Raw genomic sequence first — 14,569 nt, forward strand, 5'->3', positions numbered from 1 at the left:
AACACTAAAAAAGACGGGATTTAGTACTACTGGAATTTGGTTGTAGTAACATTCAGGAAAACCTAGATGTGATGACTTAATACACAGTGGGTCATTAATAAAGCAATGCAGGGCAGAAGCTACCAGTGCTGTATTATAAAATTACATGAATCCTTTTGCATTTTCTGCGACTGGTTTATGCCTCTGTTTTCTTACCTGTTTAGTTGTCTACAAACACATTCTTTCGAAATTCCCTTCATGGAAACTTATCGGTCTTTGTTTAATAAGTTTAACTATTATGAAACATGTTGGCGCTATCGCACCTCATGCATTGTTGCATCTTTCCCTGACATCATGAGATGCAAACTACCAGTCAAATCTCTCTCTCTCTCTCTCTCTCTCTATATATATATATAATATATAAATATGTGTACACTGTGTTTCAAAAAATGCATTAAAAATAATCCTTATAATAAATGGCTGTCCAGGTGCGATCACCACAGAGATGAAATGCTTGAAGCATCTGCAAGAAATCACTTCTTTTGTAACAAGTGTTTATGAGCCCTATATGTGCCAGTGATTGGTGATGGCTTCAATTAATAACAGTGCAGAGAGGGTTAGCAGACTATACTACTGTTAGGTGCAGACAACTCTGCCTTCACAAGCAGTATAGTGTGAAACGGGAAATACCCCCCAACTGTCCTTGTAGTCGGACCAAATCCTGACTAAGCGAGAGAGTCACTCAAATAGAGAACTGCCCCACCAGATTCAGGTCAGTTGGCATATTGTCCTGCTCTCTTCTGCCTGTTCTTGTCACTTTCACTCCCTGTGGTTGTCATGTGCCGCAGCAGTACGCCGCATCTTGGCGTGAGGTAGCAGCCAGGCACGTGCATTAGTTACAATGCACTGTTATCTTTGTGGCATAGGGTGTAGGGACATCCTCGCATGATTCTAATATGTTATTTATATTTTCATACATGTTCCTGGTTGTAATATGACCTATGCTAGTTCTAAGCTAGTAATTAATTAGCGGCCTCCTGAGGCTGATTGTCAGCCCTGTCCTCCTCCTTTCTGATTTGTCCATCAAAGTTTTTAAGGCAGTGAGGACTGGGCTTCACTGCCGGTTATAGTCCCTGCTTGCTAGCATACTTCTCCTGCTGTTGTACTTGCTGTCTTCTGTGTTACCATTGCTGATCCCTGGCCTGGATTTTACATTGCTGATTTGCCTGTGACCCTGACCCCTGGCTTGAATACTGACTTTGCTGATTTGCTCGTGACCCTGAAACCTTTGCCTGGATACCTGATTCCTCCTCTTTGTAATACCTGCGCTACGATCTCAGGTTATCAGCTCCTACTACTAGAGAACAAGACCTGGGGGCATCCGAGTACCTGTGAGCATGTCTAGCTCTACGGGAAAAGCGGCTGCTATAGGCGAAGACCTCTGAAGTGGTTCTAGAAGTTGATACCTGGGTCGTAAGCCGTAACAGTGGCTGCTGGTGTCTTTAGCTAAATTGCTGCTTGTCTGAATACTGGAATGCTGGAGGCCCTGTGTGGAAAAAATAATGGGTACATAAAATTTAGAAAATGCCAACCAGCGCGAGCATTAAATCACCCATGTTTAATATTTAGGACACCCTCCAGCCCCAACATTAAAATAATAGCACTTACATTTGATAAATAGATCTATTTCCCTCCAACCTGCCCTGACATTAAATTAATAGTATACACATTTAGTAAATAGACCTATTTCCCTCCAACCAACCCCAGCTAAAAATGAATAGCATTTACATTTAACATTGCTATTTCCTACAACCATATCAGGCATTAAATAATTCATAATCTTATTTAAAAAATAGCTCTCCTCCGCAAACTCAGCCCCACATTCAATCAATAGACCCAAACCACCCCAACATTAAATTAAAGGTCCTGTCACCCCACTATTAAATTAAATTGCCCACCAATAAATTAAATTGCCCCACCATCACCCCACAAATAAAATTGCACCCATTAAATAAGTAGCCCCCAGTTAAACTCCACCATTAAATTAATAGCCAATCTCCCATCCATGTACTATTAAGACAGCCTCCCCCTCCCTTCCATCATATCACACATTATATTAATATATTATATATCCTGTCTATCACCTGTGCAGGTGATCGTTTTTCACTTTGCTAGTGTGTTGTGAATGGTCTGTTTGAATTGACCAGCTGCCGTGAAACATACGATTATTTGATTTTGTTGTCTTTATCCTGCCCTTGACCATTGCTTGCTATCTGGATTCACATTTTTCCTCTTCCTGCCTTGACCTCAGCCTGATTATTGGATTTTGTTCTGATCTCTGCAAGCCCAGCTTGTGCCACTGGTATTACTACTGAACGCAGTCTGCCCTGACCAGGGGCGGATCCAGACTATTGCTATACCCCGGGCGATTTAAGGGGGGGGGGGCGATTTAGGCCCTGCCCCCTTTCTAATTTCTAAGTTTGCCGGCGGCTGCACAGTATGTGCAGGTCCGCTCGGCAGTGACAGTGTGCTGCCCCGCTGTTCTGATTGTGTTTAAAACATTTTTTTTATCATGTACGTTGAAAAGCGGGCTTCTATATGCAAAGACCTTGGGAAGAGATTGTAGGAGTTTATTATCTCATATTGCATAGTTGCCTACTCTCCTGGAATGTCTGGGAGACTCACAAATTTGTGGGAGTTTAAGTCCATAAGCCCTTTTTTGCAATCAGATTGTGAACATAAAATTCTATATATTGTCTTTCTTTATTGAGCTATCTTAGTTTTGAAGTGAAGGGTGATATAGCTACAGCAATGACACAGCTAGATTTGTAAGTTCATTATCACTTATAAGTTGCCAATATATATCATACTTGCCAACTCTCCCGCATTGTCCGGGAGACTCCCGCATTTTGCGAGAGTCTCCCGGACGAGTGTGGCAATCTCCCTGATAGGAAGGGGGAAAAATTTAGTTTAAACGCCGCGATTCACCCGGAATCGCGGCGTTTAGCCCCGCCCCCACTGTAAAATGACGCGATTTGCGTCATTCCGTCACGGGGGCGGGGCCAAAATGACGCGATTTCGCAGCCCCGCCCCCTGCACGCCCACGTCCCAGCCGGCATCTCCCGGAAGAAAAAAAAAAAATGTTGGCAAGTATGATATATATTGCCTAATTATAACTGTATGTGTATACAGTCTGTTAATTCAGGTGTGTATTCTGTGAGTGCGTTGACAACTCTGTAGTTAATATGTGAGAAATCACAGCTTAGACTTCCCATGCTGTATTTATTACAGATTACTTTCCATAATCCATAAACTGGTATGTTTCACAAGCACTGCATTCACAAGACATGCAAGATCATTGCGAGAGGAAAATTTCTTTATTAGGCTTTAACTTGGTAAACCACATAATTATGAAGTCTCCCAGGTGTAGAATAATATACAAAAATTTGCTTCATTACCATTTTTTTTCAGTAAATAGAGCCAAGAAGCCTTTACTTCACCAATATGTATTTGCATTCAGTACCAACAGAATGTTTATTTTTCTGAAGTTAGCTAATTTTTGTGCATTAAACATGTGTCAGGCCTTGTTTTAATGATTGATCTTGCAAAAGTTTGAACTTTAAATTTAGACAAGTATTTATTTATTTGAGGGAGGGCATATGGAAGAGGGTATAATATCATCTTTTAGCTTTTAAGAGCTGCATTCAGCAAGCGCAGTATTATGAATGTTGCATCATCCCCTCCTTATACCACATCTTTAAAATGTACCTCTTGTCTACACACAGTGGAAACAGCCATAAATTGCTTCATGCCTCAGTGTTGTCATTTATTCCTTATGAATTGGTAGGCTGCATCTTCATGTATATTGGTTCAAACTACAAAATATTGCTCCCCACTATGTGTATCTTTGTGCAGTATAACATATCGCTAGCAATTGTTGGGTTCTTTGCAATTACCGTTTCTCTGCAATATGCGTCTGGCAATGGAGTTACATTTGTGTTATGTGTGGCTTCACACACATAAGAGATGCCAGCATTCTGCACATGTATTCACATTACTATCTGCAGTGCCTAATTCTCCCAGCAGGTCAGCACCATGGCTACAGTACAATAAACAGTGGATATAGTAGCACAAGGCAAGAAACGGCTCCATATAGTGTTGTTAAAATGTCTTCTGCAGAGGTTAAGGAATAAAAGATGACGTTTTAGGAACAGCAAGTTTTTTCATGAAATATACAAGTAACTCAGTAGCATATTTATATAGAATTCTACCCACCATGGAGCAATGCACGAGGTCACCTGATCACTGTGTCACCCCATCTGTTATCTTACACACGAGTCTAATACCACCTCACTCCACTCCTGAGTAACTCTCAATCATGATTAGAATGCAATTTGACAATCCCCTCACTACTGTGAGATACATCTCACTAAATAGAATATATATTCCTACAGTCCTACAACTCTGACAAACAACACTCCACGCCTAAACTAAACTCTTTCTGGTAGAACACTATAAACAATAGAACAATGGGTAAATAGACAAGAATTGACACAATTAGAATAGACTTGAATTAAATAGATTGATCTATCACAACCCATAAAGATGTATATAATAGATAACTTGAATGACATGACACACTGGTCTGAGCTGCCATCACAGCTGAGGTGCTAAATGCTGGCATATAAGCCTCTCCTGAACATATACAAAACTCAAATAAAGATTCTAAACAGCACCACATATACACTTGTAGCAATTCTCTTGCTCTATCTAAAGCTAATCATACATTCACAATTATAATGTTGGGTACAGTTGGTGCAGTTGGTGAATAACATGGGTTATAGAAAGTCTTTAATGCATATCTCTGCAGTGGTTAGCATCCACAATCACAAATGATGTAAAAGGAATAATAGCTTAAATTGCACAATTCAGGAACAGTGGAAAACTATACTTTTATCTCAGTCTCTTTGCAATACATGCATGTATATTTCAACTGTAACACACTTATCTGTCACTGTGAAAGAAGGACACTGGGCAGAGCTCAGCAGAAGTCAGCAAAGAACAGACCTCCTCTTTGCCACCCGCAATTCACCCAGAGCAGGAGACTTCCTCCTCCAGGGACTAGTTTTGATTTCCCCCAATTGCAACGCTTCGCTGGGCTCATCCGAAGGTTCACTAGCACAATGGCACTTATAAAATGCGTTCCTCATGGTGGAAACTCTCTCCCATTTATTTCTATGTCTCTCGAGCCCTCCTCAAAGGCAGTACTCAGACTAGCCTCTCACTAAGATTCTCCTGTTCTACTCTCCTCCAAAATGGGTGCTCTTCACTCTCTCTGTCCTAATGCTTATTTATGTCCTCCCTTTCTTTTGATGCCAGCGGGATCTTCAAAATGTTCTCTCCTCCTCCAAGTACCCTAGACTCCTGCGAAATTTAGGCAGACATGCAGCCCCGTTGCCATCATCTTGGTGAAGTTAATGGCTGACTCCATTCTATTGTAGCAACATGGCTGTGGGGTTCACACAAATTGTTCTTAACCCATTCATAGTATAAATAAATTGTCTCTTAAAGTGATATACTACCAATAATTCTTAAATATATATGCTACTTTCAATACTATTACTATAGGTTAATAATATGATATTATATGGAACATTGATTAGGTGGACCATTGGCACATTATTTAATACTTTACGCAAAATATAACAAAGATAATAATCTTTTAAGGGTCTTGCTGTTCCGAAACATCATGTTTTATTCTGTAAACTCTGCTGAATACATTTGCATATCGCTATATGGAACCGTTTCCTGCATTGTGCTACTGTATTGTTTTGCTAAATATGTCTGGCATGTGGGAGTATCCATATAATGTATTGCTGGCAGGGTTTTATTTCTGTTCAATACATGGCTAGCAACTGGAGTATCACTATGCAATTATACTGTCACTCACCGGACCGTGAGTGCCTCTGCCCTTGTGGGTGGTTCTCTCTCCTTCCTGCCGGCGCCTGTCCTGAGCCGCGGCCGCCCGCCATCTTGATCGGATTGCGCATGTGCAGGATCCCTGTACTCTTATGACCTTGCTTTTAATCTAATTGGTGGATCAATCACCTCTTCCTATTTAAGGCACCTGTGCTCTTTGTATCATTATCAAAGTAACATAGGGATGTGGTCGCACACAGGTGGGACTCGTTATCCATTTATTTATGACAAAATTAGTCCAAAGATAGATATGGTGCACTCTCAATAATTTTAAACATAGAGCATATAGAGAGAGAAAAAAGAAAACATAAGAGGCACTCCAGTCCCTTGTCAGTAAATTCCATATATGAATAAAACTTGACTTTTATTGTATATATTTAAAAATGCGAAATATTAAAAAGTGGTAAATTCTGTGTATGTGTTGTGTTAAAACTAGAGATGGGCGGGTCCGGTTCTCCGAGAACCGAACCCACCCGAACTTTGGGTATCCGAGTACCGAGCTGAGCAGCTCGGTACTCTCCCGCCCATTCCGAATCCAAATCGAGGCCGAACGTCATTGTGACGTCGTCGGATCTCGGGACTCGGTTCTCGCGATACTTCAACTTTATAAATACACGCCTCCACAGCAATCCATCGCCATTTGACAGAGGGAGAGAGCAGGGTGTAGTCATAGGCTAATTAGAGCAGGGACAGAGAATACCATATTGTTCTTGCAATTGCTCTAACCAAAATCGCTAGTGCAGAGAGGAGGATAGAGGTTTATTATTTTTTCTTCATATTTGGCACTCCCCAGCGCTTTTGGGGTGTCCCCCATAATTGTGCATTAATATTTCTGGCTGTCAAAAGTCATATCTGTCAGCAGTATCTACTCAATAATTTTTAGCACTCCTCAGTGTTTTTGGGGTGTCCTCCCTAATTGTGCATTAATATTTCTGGCTGTCAAAAGTCATATCTGTCAGCAGTATCTACTCAATAATTTTTAGCACTCCTCAGTGTTTTTGGGGTGTCCTCCCTAATTGTGCATTAATATTTCTGGCTGTCAAAAGTCATATCTGTCAGCAGTATCTACTCAATAATTTTTAGCACTCCTCAGTGTTTTTGGGGTGTCCTCCCTAATTGTGCATTAATATTTCTGGCTGTCAAAAGTCATATCTGTCAGCAGTATCTACTCAATAATTTTTAGCACTCCTCAGTGTTTTTGGGGTGTCCTCCCTAATTGTGCATTAATATTTCTGGCTGTCAAAAGTCATATCTGTCAGCAGTATCTACTCAATAATTTTTAGCACTCCTCAGTGTTTTTGGGGTGTCCTCCCTAATTGTGCATTAATATTTCTGGCTGTCAAAAGTCATATCTGTCAGCAGTATCTACTCAATAATTTTTAGCACTCCTCAGTGTTTTTGGGGTGTCCTCCCTAATTGTGCATTAATATTTCTGGCTGTCAAAAGTCATATCTGTCAGCAGTATCTACTCAATAATTTTTAGCACTCCTCAGTGTTTTTGGGGTGTCCTCCCTAATTGTGCATTAATATTTCTGGCTGTCAAAAGTCATATCTGTCAGCAGTATCTACTCAATAATTTTTAGCACTCCTCAGTGTTTTTGGGGTGTCCTCCCTAATTGTGCATTAATATTTCTGGCTGTCAAAAGTCATATCTGTCAGCAGTATCTACTCAATAATTTTTAGCACTCCTCAGTGTTTTTGGGGTGTCCTCCCTAATTGTGCATTAATATTTCTGGCTGTCAAAAGTCATATCTGTCAGCAGTATCTACTCAATAATTTTTAGCACTCCTCAGTGTTTTTGGGGTGTCCTCCCTAATTGTGCATTAATATTTCTGGCTGTCAAAAGTCATATCTGTCAGCAGTATCTACTCAATAATTTTTAGCACTCCTCAGTGTTTTTGGGGTGTCCTCCCTAATTGTGCATTAATATTTCTGGCTGTCAAAAGTCATATCTGTCAGCAGTATCTACTCAATAATTTTTAGCACTCCTCAGTGTTTTTGGGGTGTCCTCCCTAATTGTGCATTAATATTTCTGGCTGTCAAAAGTCATATCTGTCAGCAGTATCTACTCAATAATTTTTAGCACTCCTCAGTGTTTTTGGGGTGTCCTCCCTAATTGTGCATTAATATTTCTGGCTGTCAAAAGTCATATCTGTCAGCAGTATCTACTCAATAATTTTTAGCACTCCTCAGTGTTTTTGGGGTGTCCTCCCTAATTGTGCATTAATATTTCTGGCTGTCAAAAGTCATATCTGTCAGCAGTATCTACTCAATAATTTTTAGCACTCCTCAGTGTTTTTGGGGTGTCCTCCCTAATTGTGCATTAATATTTCTGGCTGTCAAAAGTCATATCTGTCAGCAGTATCTACTCAATAATTTTTAGCACTCCTCAGTGTTTTTGGGGTGTCCTCCCTAATTGTGCATTAATATTTCTGGCTGTCAAAAGTCATATCTGTCAGCAGTATCTACTCAATAATTTTTAGCACTCCTCAGTGTTTTTGGGGTGTCCTCCCTAATTGTGCATTAATATTTCTGGCTGTCAAAAGTCATATCTGTCAGCAGTATCTACTCAATAATTTTTAGCACTCCTCAGTGTTTTTGGGGTGTCCTCCCTAATTGTGCATTAATATTTCTGGCTGTCAAAAGTCATATCTGTCAGCAGTATCTACTCAATAATTTTTAGCACTCCTCAGTGTTTTTGGGGTGTCCTCCCTAATTGTGCATTAATATTTCTGGCTGTCAAAAGTCATATCTGTCAGCAGTATCTACTCAATAATTTTTAGCACTCCTCAGTGTTTTTGGGGTGTCCTCCCTAATTGTGCATTAATATTTCTGGCTGTCAAAAGTCATATCTGTCAGCAGTATCTACTCAATAATTTTTAGCACTCCTCAGTGTTTTTGGGGTGTCCTCCCTAATTGTGCATTAATATTTCTGGCTGTCAAAAGTCATATCTGTCAGCAGTATCTACTCAATAATTTTTAGCACTCCTCAGTGTTTTTGGGGTGTCCTCCCTAATTGTGCATTAATATTTCTGGCTGTCAAAAGTCATATCTGTCAGCAGTATCTACTCAATAATTTTTAGCACTCCTCAGTGTTTTTGGGGTGTCCTCCCTAATTGTGCATTAATATTTCTGGCTGTCAAAAGTCATATCTGTCAGCAGTATCTACTCAATAATTTTTAGCACTCCTCAGTGGTTTGCGCTCAGAATGGATTCAAAGCAGTCCACATATGATCTAAATGAGCAACCAGGTTCTGTCACCAGTCCTGATGTTAGTGTTCCCAGTACGTCATCTGGCCAAGGCGATGTCAAACAACAGAGTGTTTTCAAATTAGTGCAAAAAACAAAAACCAAAAAAAAATTTACTGTATTGAAGCGAAAAAGAAGTGTAACTGAGCAAAAGTTAAGTGACGATAAAAAAAAAATTGCAAGCATGCCATTCTACACACGCAGTGGCAAAGAGAGAATGAGGCCTTCACCTTTGGCTATTAGTGGCAGATCCCAAAAAGTTACCCAGGCTACAATTGGTGCACAACTACTGTTACGCGTCAAAGCTGAGCTGCAAGATACCAGTGAGGCATTACAGGAGAATATTTGCTCTGATTCACAAATGACAACAATCCCTGTGGAGAGTCCATCCAACAGTGGGATGTCTAATCGTGAGCATTCTGCTGATGTGTGCCTTAATAGCCCGAGTGTAGCCGGTGATACCCAAATTGAGGATGCCACTTTGGAATTAGAAGAGGATGAGGGGGAGATTTGTGTAGGCGACAAGGGCGCTAATGAGGATGTTGATGAGGATGAGGTTGTTTGTGTAAGTCCTGCACCAGTGGCAGCAGTTCTGGCACGTGACAAGAAAAAGGCCATTGTCATGCCTGGGCATAAAACAAAAAAATCCACTTCTTATGTGTGGAATTATTTCTACCCAAATCCAGACAACAATTGTATAGCCATTTGTAGTGTATGTGAAGCCACAGTCAGTCGAGGGAGGGACCTTAACCATCTTGGAACCTCGTCTATGTTACGCCATTTAACGAGAGTTCATGGCAAAGTGTTGGGAAAAGCTGAAAGTTCTTCCCAAAAGAATACAAGCACTCCCTCATCAGCTAAGACCCTCCGCTCACCGACATACCGACGGCTACAAAATACACCCACCACACCATCCTCATCAATATCCTCAGTAGCGCTCGGAGTTAGCCCGGCATCCCACTTAAGGCTGGATGACTCCGGCACTATTATTGATTCCTCTGAAGAAAGCGTTAGTCCTGCTGCTGCTGTTGCTGCTGCTGGGGGTGAATCGTCATCCCAGAGGCAGGTGAATAAAATGAGCAGTCCTACATTTCAGCAATTAACTGTGAAACAATCATTTGCGAGGGGAAGCAAATATGACAGCAGTCACCCAGTCGCCAAGCGAATCACAGACGCCATGGCTGCAATGTTAGTGTTAGATCTGCGTCCAATCTCCACAATAAACGCAGCTGGTTTTTCACAGTTAATTGAGGTTTTGTGTCCGCGTTACAGAATTCCATCGCGACACCATTTCTCCCGTAAAGCTATTCCACAACTATACCAAAAAGTGTGTAAAAATGTAGAGATTGCGCTGAAAAATGCCATTCTGCCCACTGTTCACTTAACCACAGATATGTGGACAAGTGGAAGTGGCCAAACCAAAGACTATATGACTGTGACAGCCCACTGGGTTGGTCATTCACCTTCACCAGCAGGAACAGCAGCAGCATGTACACCACTACGTAACATTTGTCACAGGCAGGCCACTCTTTGTATCACCGGCTTCACTAACAGGCATACGGCTGACAATTTGTTACGCAAACTGAGAGATGTGATTGATGCATGGCTTATACCACTCGGACTCTCCCCAGGGTATGTCATTTCAGATAACGCCAACAATATAGTGCGAGCATTACAGCTGGGTGATTTCCAACATATTCCCTGTTTTGCTCACACCATCAACTTGGTGGTGCAGAGCTTCCTACGAAATAACCGTGAGGTGCAGGAGATGCTTTCGGTGGCCCGTAAAATTTCAGGCCATTTCAGGCATTCAGCCACAGCATGTAGGAGATTACAGCAGCTCCAAGAGCAGTTTAACTTGCCCTGCCACCAACTTAAGCAAGAGGTGGTAACTCGGTGGAATTCCACCCTGTACATGCTTCAGAGGATGGAGGAACAGCGCAAAGCCATCCAAGCATATTGCACAAGTCATGACATTGGGAAAGGAGGGGGGATGTATTTCACTCTTGCACAGTGGGGAATCCTTTCAGTGCTGTGCAAGGTGCTGAAACCATTTGAAGTTGTGACATGTGAGGTCAGTGCAGACTCTGCTAGTTTGAGCCAAGTCATTCCTTTAATTAGACTATTGGAAAAGCAGCTTGAGAAAATGAAGGAGGAGCTGAAAGCAAGCAATTCAGCAAAGTATGTTGGCCTTGTCGATCAAGTACTTAATTCGCTTCACAATGATCCTCGAGTTATTAAGATCTTGAACTCGGATCAGTACGTTTTGGCCACTGTGCTTGATCCAAGGTTTAAAACCTACATTGAGTCTTTACTTGTAAATGAGCGAGATGTGAACTTTTGCAAGGAGCTATTGCTCAGCAAGTTGGCCGCTGAACTGGGCCTCGGCTTGACGACGTGTCCTCCTTCACTTTCTCAAGCTGTTGCTCGTAAAAAATTAAATTTCCAAAAAAGAAGCAGGGAAGACACAGGGGGCAGACGAGAACAATTTAACATCTGTGCTGGTTTGAAGGATTTTTCAAAAAAAAGTGTCACTTTGCCCATAAGTCCATCCAATATGAGTATAAACATGCAAAGGATGGTGGAGGATTACTTTCAAGAGGTAGTTGATATGGAAATGTCAGACAGTCCCTTTCCTTACTGGGAAGAAAAGCAGGCCATTTGGAAACCCATGTACAAACTTGCTTTGCAATACCTAAGCTGCCCACCCTCCAGTGTGTACTCTGAACGAGTGTTCAGCACAGCAGGGAACTTAGTCAGTGATCGCCGTAGAAGGTTACTTCCCAAAAATGTGGAGAAAATGATGTTTATAAAAATGAACTACATCTTCCACGAGGAAGGCCTTCACCATCCAAGACATCCAAGCACTGACTGTTCTCTAATGGCGGATTCAAGCGGCGATGAATTGATAGTCTGTGATGATGACGTACACACTGATGAGGGTGAGGATGAAGCTGAAGATGATGCCGATAACATCTTTTTAAAACTTTCTATGTAAGTGTAGGGTGCAATCTACCCCCAAAGAGGAAAGGGACTTGTGGCATTTCCATATCACATACCATCTTGAAAGGCTGCTGTTAGGGCAATTTATCCTTAAGGGTAGGGTGTCATAGACAGAGTGACCCTAAACTGGCTTTGTCCATTTTTCATAATATTGTACAGTCTATAATGGCTGAATTTTTTAGTATTTTATACAAGTGGAGGGGGGCCTAGAGAGACAGAAACCAAACTGTCTTTCTCCATGTCAATTAATATTGTACAGTCTATAATGGCTGAATTTTTTAGTATTTTATACAAGTGGAGGGGGGCCTAGAGAGACAGAAACCAAACTGTCTTTCTCCATGTCAATTAATATTGTACAGTCTATAATGGCTGAATTTTTTAGTATTTTATACAAGTGGAGGGGGGCCTAGAGAGACAGAAACCAAACTGGCTTTCTCCATGTCAATTAATATTGTACAGTCTATAATGGCTGAATTTTTTGGTATTTTATACAAGTGGAGGGGGGCCTAGAGAGACAGAGTGACCCCAAACTGTCTTTCTCCATGTCAATTAATATTGTACAGTCTATAATGGCTGAATTTTTTAGTATTTTATACAAGTGGAGGGGGGCCTTGAGAGACAGAAACCAAACTGGCTTTCTCCATGTCAATTAATATTGTACAGTCTATAATGGCTGAATTTTTTAGTATTTTATACAAGTGGAGGGGGGCCTAGAGAGACAGAAACCAAACTGTCTTTCTCCATGTCAATTAATATTGTACAGTCTATAATGGCTGAATTTTTTAGTATTTTATACAAGTGGAGGGGGGCCTAGAGAGACAGAAACCAAACTGGCTTTCTCCATGTCAATTAATATTGTACAGTCTATAATGGCTGAATTTTTTGGTATTTTATACAAGTGGAGGGGGGCCTAGAGAGACAGAGTGACCCCAAACTGTCTTTCTCCATGTCAATTAATATTGTACAGTCTATAATGGCTGAATTTTTTAGTATTTTATACAAGTGGAGGGGGGCCTTGAGAGACAGAAACCAAACTGGCTTTCTCCATGTCAATTAATATTGTACAGTCTATAATGGCTGAATTGTTTGGTATTTTATACAAGTGGAGGGGGGCCTAGAGAGACATAAACCAAACTGGCTTTCTCCATGTCAATTAATATTGTACAGTCTATAATGGCTGAATTTTTTGGTATTTTATACAAGTGGAGGGGGGCCTTGAGAGACAGAAACCAAACTGGCTTTTTCCATTTCTTTACATATTTAACTATAAGTGTAGGGTGTAATATACATTCAAGACGATGGCTGCATTGCCAATATGCATAGATGGAGAGGAAGACAATCTGTTTTGTGTGTAGAATAGGCCTACCAACGAAGAATTAAACTGTTTTTTTGGATGATTTATTACCTCAACAATTAGATTACTTGTCTCTAAAACAGTTGGAGCACTAAATTGGGTTAATTTAGGCCCAAAAACATGGATTTTCCCAAAAAATAGCAAAACAAAACCAAACAAAACCAAAACCAAAACCAAAACACGCAATGGCGGTTTTGCAAAACCAAAACCAAAACCAAAACACGACGGTAATCCAGATCCAAAACCGAATCCAAAACCAAAACACGGGGGTCAGTGACCATCTCTAGTTAAAACAAACACCCGACAACAGTACAGGGAAAAAAATCCTTATTAAGACATCAAGAGAAAATTCCCTTCATTATTAATCTCCTAATAGGATATTAATCATCAAAATCTCTTGATGTAGTATATACTGATACAACTAATCTCCAAAGTAGTTCTGAAAGATAAAGAGGTGATCTCAATAAGCATCAATTGCTATATATTATAGATTTAACTGAATCACATCTCGCAGTCTGAAGACCTATATTATAGATTTCTCTGATAAATATATATAAAGCGCTGTATAACTTTATCTTGAATATATCATCACTACTCATATAAGTCCCACACTCTCTAACGTAAAGGTGACTTCTCCCAAACATACAGGGTCATAGGTATGTCACATAACCTCAGTATTGCATGAGCGTGTTATAGCGCTACAGTCTGAAAACCTATATTATAGATTTCTCTGATAAACAGGGCCGGACTGGCCATCTGGCACAGAAGGGCCGATGGCAGTGTGGGCCGGTCCGGTCCCTGCGATACCCAGATTAAATTAAAAAAAAATATTTTTTTTTCTGTGTAGCCGTCATGACGTGTGACGTCATAACGGCTCTGTGCACCGGCCCGGCTCCCGCGTAGGACTAGCTGCAGTGGAGGCAGCTGTCAGTGCTTTGGTAAGTGTAGAGAATATGTGTGCAGGGAGGGGGGGGAGACAAACGCAGTATGTGTGCAGGGAGGGGG

The sequence above is a fragment of the Mixophyes fleayi genome, chromosome 4, assembly GCF_038048845.1.
Source record: "Mixophyes fleayi isolate aMixFle1 chromosome 4, aMixFle1.hap1, whole genome shotgun sequence".
Taxonomy (NCBI): Eukaryota; Metazoa; Chordata; class Amphibia; order Anura; family Limnodynastidae; genus Mixophyes; species Mixophyes fleayi.